We start from the raw sequence: 7033 nt of genomic DNA on the forward strand, positions 1-7033 counted from the left end.
TTCCACTTGTATCCACCCTGTAAGCAGGTGTTACCGGCACACATAGTTGGGTTCAGTTTTGAACACTTTTATCCACTGACCCATCTCTCCAGCCCTAGGATTTTTTTTTTTTAAAATCAAGCTGGCAGGTCATGAGACAATATGGAATTATTTTCTAAGTGAAAAATGTACAAGAAGGTTGCCTAGAGTAAATGATAGCTTCTAGGTTTCAGTTGGTGGTAGAATTCACAAGATGTGGTAGCTATCCCATGTGGAGGGGCAAAGGATGAAGGCAGACACATGTTTCCATCTTCCGTGGCTAGTAATGAAGTTCATTGAGAAACTAGGAAAGCTGTACTTGGCAGAATGTCATGGAAGAGTAACAGCCCTAATTAGTATTTGCAGTGTAGCAGGTTGCTCTTGTAGATGCTACCTAATTACATCCAGATACATACAGTACGGGCAGGAGACCTGAATGACAGATGACATCATCCTTTTCTGATACTACATAATTCATCCCAAGGAGCCACTGGGTCAGGGCTTCTGATGGTGTTCTATGGTGATAGCTTCCCAGAGATTTCATGTAAATGGGGTAGAGCCCTCAAAGACAGAGAGCACAAGAGAGCGGTGACTGCTCTTTTGTTTTTTGGTTGTTTGAGTCATGTGGATCTGAATTTCTCCTTATTTCCTTCTAGCTTCTAGAAGTTTTCAAGCTTTGACAATGCCAGGTCTAGTATGTTAAGTAGCAACTAGCTATCTGTCACACCGTAAGTAAACCTTTGAATGGGACTCGCTTCCCTTTGGGCATTATCCCATCTGGTCTGTCTGATTCTTTGGGGTGACATGCCTGCTCCATCAGGGATTCCAGTTTGATTCCTAAAAGGTCGGTGGTTCTCCTGTATGAGTAATCACTTATCCACAGGAGTTGGGGGGAAGCTTGTTTGATCAATTTCCAGGCCATGCCCCCTAGTGCTGCATGCTGCACAGACAGATGTGTTAATGTCTCTCTGATTATCCTACCTCAACACTCCCTATACACATAAGTGGATGCAGATACTTACATCAGGCATGGAAAAAGAATGGGCATGCAGTCATTCTTCATTGACCCCAAACCTGGCAACATTTATAGATTTATTTAAAAAAAACCATTCTGTCTCCATCGAGAGAGGGGAGGCTAGATTTAGGGTTTATCTAGAGGGAGTGGATACTGTGAAGAAACCTGCTTTTGAATTTGTACTAAAGGTGTTGTCTAATGTAGACTACCCAATGGTAGTCTACTTTTAAACAGTGAACAGTGGTCAGCCTTGGCCGACTGATACCAGCCCCCGAGCCTCTTGGCAGTTTTCTGTTGAGCTCTCAGGAGTACCACTGGCCTCTGGCTCGCCTCTGCTTTGTGGGCTCCCTGGTATGTGGAATGAGGAAGCAAAGCAGGAACCCCAGGATCACCTTGGTTAATCTGGTATCAAGAGCTGGTTTCATCACCATGGAAACACAGAACCCCCATGCAAGACTGAGAAACTGCTTATCTCTGTCTTTCAAGGTTGGTTTTACATTGCAGGATAATCATCTTTCTGAAAACAATAAAATAATTGGAGAACACAGGCAGCTGTGATTGCTTTAACAACAGGATCTTGTATGCTGCTAAGTGTCTCAGACTTCTATAAAGCTTTATAAGAATGCTTTTCTCAACACGAAGGATATTAGGAAGTACGGTTATGAAGCAGGTATACTGTGTGCTAAGTAAGATCTCACAGAAATGGGTTTCTAGAATGTCTGGTCAACTTGTTTTGAAAAGTGGTCTTTGCAAACAAATATTTCTTGTCAGTTTAATTTTTTTTGCCTGAGATGGGCATGAGGCTACATGAGAGAGGAACTGCTAGCATTCTATAAAACATTAAATTCTTATTCCTTTCAGCCTCTCCTCAAAATAATAGCCAAATTTTAAAAATCAGGCTTAGGGCTTATGCAAAACTGCACCATTTTAAAAACACCCGAAACAGGTTTCAGCCTCGCAAGTGTTGCGAAGATTATTTTCCCCACAGACTTGAGTTTGAACCAGGAACTATTGAAAAGTAAGATACTGTGTGTGCATCGGGGTCAGTACACAGAGCCAAGAAGGTCCTGATCTCTGTCCTGCTTTAGGCTCTTCCTGGTACTTCCCTGTGTCATGCTAGTATTCATGCTCAGGAAATGGTAAGGAGTGAGAAGCCTGCTGGATTTAAACTACGGAAGTCTATTTGATTTTATTTACTATATTCAAAAATGTCAAATTGACATGCTGATTTTATCTCCTAGTGGGATATTATAATTTAACTATCTTTAACTACTAGAAGCTGACTTTTAAATGAGTTTGTATGTGTCTTGCCTGCATGTAGGTATGCACCACTTTCCTGTCTAGTGCCTGAAGATGCCAAAAGAGACACTGGATCCCTTGGGGCTACACTTACAGATCTTGTGAGCGAAGATGTGGGTTCTGGGAATTAAACCTGGGTCCTCTGCAGGAGCAACCAGTTCTCTTAGTCACAGAACTTTCTCCCAGTTCCCAAGATCCTAATTTCTAAACCTGTTGCTTGAAGGTGTTCTGTAATATTCATTTCCCAATGCAGTAGTAAGCTCTTTTTCAGAGTGATAGTAAGTCAAATGCAGGGCAAAAATGCCCCAAAGCCTTTGACTGAGTTCAGGGAAAGAGACAAGTGAGAGTCCACAAAAGCTCTTTTTTTTTTTTTTTTAAAGAAGCAAAAATAGCATTGAGGGAAAAAACTGAACACAGATTGTCTTGGCATGAAGGGGCACTTTAAAGGGTTAATTTTGAGCCAGTGCCTGGGAGAAATTCCTGCAGAATCTACTGAGCTCAAAATCCTTGCTAGCTATCTTGAGACTTGTGGGAAACTGAATATGGAGAAGGGAATTCCTTTCTTGGCCACCGTTGCCTGTGCCCTGTGAATCAAGATGGCTGGATTACAATGTAAATATTATTGCTGGCCTCAAGACTTCCTAGAGCCTTTCAAAAACCTACCCTAGGATTTGTCTGGTAGAGAATGTGTTTATATGTTGTATCACTGTCAATTCTGCCCGAAATGGAAAATCGATGCACAAAAATGGAGGGATTGTGTCAGTAGAGGGCAGATTCAGAGAGAGTATGCTAAGATACTTTCATAGAGAACCTTGGCCCTGGTCCAGTCAAGGCTGGAAAATTAGACTCAGTTCTCTATCTCACCAGCAGTGCGGGTAGGAGTCCACTCCATGAGGAGGCTCGTAATGTCAGAGCCCTGACGGCCTCAGCAGAGGTGAACGCCCACGTGTTTGTGTAAGTGGTCTGATCACTGAGGACTTACATAGCTTATGAAAAGATGTCTGGCCAGCAGTTCAACACAGATTAACTGTGTTAGAGAAATTGGGTTAAAATGTTAAATCTCTGCTACTAGAATTGGCTTTGTGTCATTTGGGTATTTTATGCAGATGCTACTGAGAATACTCAAGAATACTAATCGGATCCACACCAGTCGTGGCAAACTTCCAGCTGAAAATTGCTTTTCACTGTCTGCATGACTGGTCTGCTCCCTCTTACACAAAAGCATTGGCAATTATTCCCCCATATCCAGGCCCCACTTCCCCAAGTTCATAATACCACTCTTTTCTGCTTCCTAACCTCCCCTTTGTCATGAATACAGCCTATTCTCTGTATTATCCAACAACTGATGCTTGTCCACTGTTCAGACACATGAACACGCCTCCCATCAGAGGCAGCTACATGTCTTGGGGAGGGCACCAGATTGGAACTCACAGTTCTGTCATAAACTTTATCCCACCACTCTGTATCTCCCAGGTAACTTCCTTCCCTCCCTTTATTTGTTTTCTTTTTTACATTAGTAACTTATCAGGCCCTCAGCACAAGGCATTTCTTATGTCGCCTGCCTCCTAGCAATCTGTGTGCTTACTAAGACACTGGACGAGATCTCAGTTCTTAAAGTCACTTGCACCTCTCCTCCCAGCTCCATAGGACTGTACATAGCAAGAGCATTTGTGTTCCATTGAGCTGTTAAGATTTTTTTCCCTCTTGTTAAGTCTTAAATTCGGCAGCACTGGGGAGGTAGAAGCCAGAGGATCTTTGTGTGTTCATGGCCAGTCTAACCTACAGGGCAAATTTCAGGCCAGTCAAAACTCATACTGATGCCCTGTCTCACAGAAACAACACACACAAACAAACAAACAACCCCACAAAAGTAACCATTCATAACATACTGACACGTTTCCTTCTATATTATCCTTATATGAACATGCAGGGTGAAATTATATGAATTATACATGTAGAGGCACATTTTGGTTCCTTACAAAATTCAAACCATGATTTCACCTTTTTTAATTGCTGAAGAATTCTATTTTAAGAGTGTCTCAAAGAATATTTAGTTTTCCAGTGGTAAGAATATGGTTCCTGACTTTGTATGTTTTTACAAACAATATTACAATAGTCAAGTGTCTACTGAATCTTTTCTACTTAGCAGTCAATGTTCTAGCCCCGTCTCTCACTTAAAGGGGTGAATGGTCTAGCAGAAAATTTATGAAATTAACATAGCAATAAATATAAAATGTCAGTTAGCTGGCTGAGGATGCTCAGAGGTGAAGTGGTACTTGTTGTATTGCAATGTGCCAGACTGTGGGATAGGGCATCACGGGGGCAGTTTCAGGGGCACTGGAGGAATCCATGGGATTATAAATAAATGACTCTAGATGTAAAATGCCTTTTCATTTGTCTATGATCAGTCGTAAATACCCTAGAGAAAAAGGAAGCAAGGTTGGGGTAGGATGTTATTTGAGATAGGGATGGCTGAGGAGATGCTCTTGATGGAGTGACATTTGGAAAACAACTATTAGGAGGAAGCAAGCCCGGTAATGGCTCTGGGAAAGAACACTCTAGACAAAAGTGCAGGGCCTGGAAGGGCTGTCACTTGGCAGTGCCCCTGAAGATGCAGGGAGTCAGCAGGGCTGGAGGGAGATAAAGGACATATGCGGACTCAGGTGCTGTTGGCTTCAGAAGCCTCTGTAGGACCTTGGCTTCTTACAAGGCAGAAGCCAATGGAGGAGGAGATAGATGTGATCTGACCGTTGGACAGAATGCAGACTTCAAGGAGCAGGAACAGAATGATGGGCGAGAAGTTGTCAGTAGTCCAGGCATCCGGCCAATGCTGGTGCCAGTGTGAACAGTGCTGTTGGGCTAGTGAAATTATGGCCTGGCTGGACCAGTTGAGAGGCAAAGAGAAGAAATAGCATGTGTGGATAACCTTTATTTTGTCACAGAGCAGGAGATGCTAAAATGACGAAGCATGTAGAGTTGGGATAGGGCATTTTAGGATATGAGAAACTTCAGCATGTCTCCCTAATTGTTTAGAATGAGAGTATGGTGGCAGAAGGCCTTTGAGCATAACAGAGCATAGCAGAGCCATGTTCCTGAGTGGCTGGAGGGTGCTGAGAGACCTCTGAGATAGTCTGTCACTGGGGCACAGGGGAAGGCAGCAAGCAAATGCCAGGCCAGATGCAGATTGATGATCCAGGCGATGGTGAGTGCTTTGGGTGGAAAAATGGAGGAGAGAGAAGAAAATTCCAATTGTTCTCTAGGATTGTGAGAGAGTGAATAAACTATGGGAATATGCCAGATCCTAGAAGCCTGGGTGTGAAGTGAGGCTACTCAGCTCCTCTTCATGCGTTCTTCAGGGAGACTGAGGCCTGTGAAGTTGTGTAGATGGGTTTAATCAGGGCAGGCTTCACCAGGAACTGTTGACTGGGAAGAAAACTCACAGGAAGTCAAGTAGAAGGACTTGATTAGGAGAAATCCAGGGGAGGTAAGCTTACAGGGTAGGGGAGGAAGGACAGGGGAGCATGAGCAGCAGAGATGGTGCTGAAAGTCAATGGTCAGCAGGTCGAGGCTCATCTCTGTGTGCCTGAACGTTGTTGATATCAGGGCACTGCAAAGATGACGCATGGTATGTCCTGCTGTTCGAGAGCACCCATGTTTGGTTCCATCACGCATGTCAGCTAGTTCACAACCACCTATAACTCCAGTTCCAGGGTATCAGAAGCCCTCCTCTGGCCTCTGTGGGCACCTACAAACCCACAACACACACACACACACACACACACACACACACACACACGTACACACACATACACACAATACACATGCAATATCTTGTAAAAAAATCATTGACATCGAAGTGGATAGGAGAATGAGACGTAGGGTCCGAATGGAGAAAGAGCAGGAGATGAAGAAAAAGAAGAGGGAGGGCCAAGCCTGAAGAAGAAGGAGGAGCAGATGATAGCAGAAGAGCAGATGAATGGCTTGGGGAGTAAGCCAGATTATAGTGATGGCTGCATCATCACTAGGGACATGTGAACGTTTTGGTTTCTTTGTGGTCACATGGAGAGAACTCATTCACCCTGGCCTCTGATGTCCATATTTGCGTGAACAGTTCAGAAGACAAGTAGGTAAAGCATGGACTTAACGTTAGAGACTCTGATGGCCTTCTTTCCAGTAAACACTTTGCTTGAAGCTTCAGTCACATTACCATGGAGTAGCACACATGGACAGTGGAAAATACAAACAAAAGCAAACAAACAAGGCAGGAAGAGGACTGCGAGCTCTTAAAGAAAGGATGTAACATTCTTTACAAAGGGCAGCCATTTCTAGGGACTTACAGAGCCTTCCCAGGGTAATCAGTCTCCATTTTTACAACAAGTAGTGAGGGACCTAAGTAATTATTTGTTGAGTACTCATCCACCTCCAGTCAATATTGTCCAAGAAGGACATCAATGTGTTAAAGACCCAGGAGCATAGCAGGAGACTGGGATTTATGTAGTTTCAGACCCAGATTTCAGAGCCCGGTGTCCTAAGTATGGGAAGTAACAAGTTTAAGCCCTTAGGTACATGAGGTACACCTGGATCTCGAGGAGGCTTGCTTCCTCTGGCTAAATTTATAAGCACTTTTTTTTGAGAGAGGGAGGATAACGTTGGCATTCCTAGTATGCTAGGGGAAAGCAGGATAATCTAATAGGAGCACTG

This window comes from Mastomys coucha, unplaced genomic scaffold (assembly GCF_008632895.1).
Source record: "Mastomys coucha isolate ucsf_1 unplaced genomic scaffold, UCSF_Mcou_1 pScaffold16, whole genome shotgun sequence".
Taxonomy (NCBI): Eukaryota; Metazoa; Chordata; class Mammalia; order Rodentia; family Muridae; genus Mastomys; species Mastomys coucha.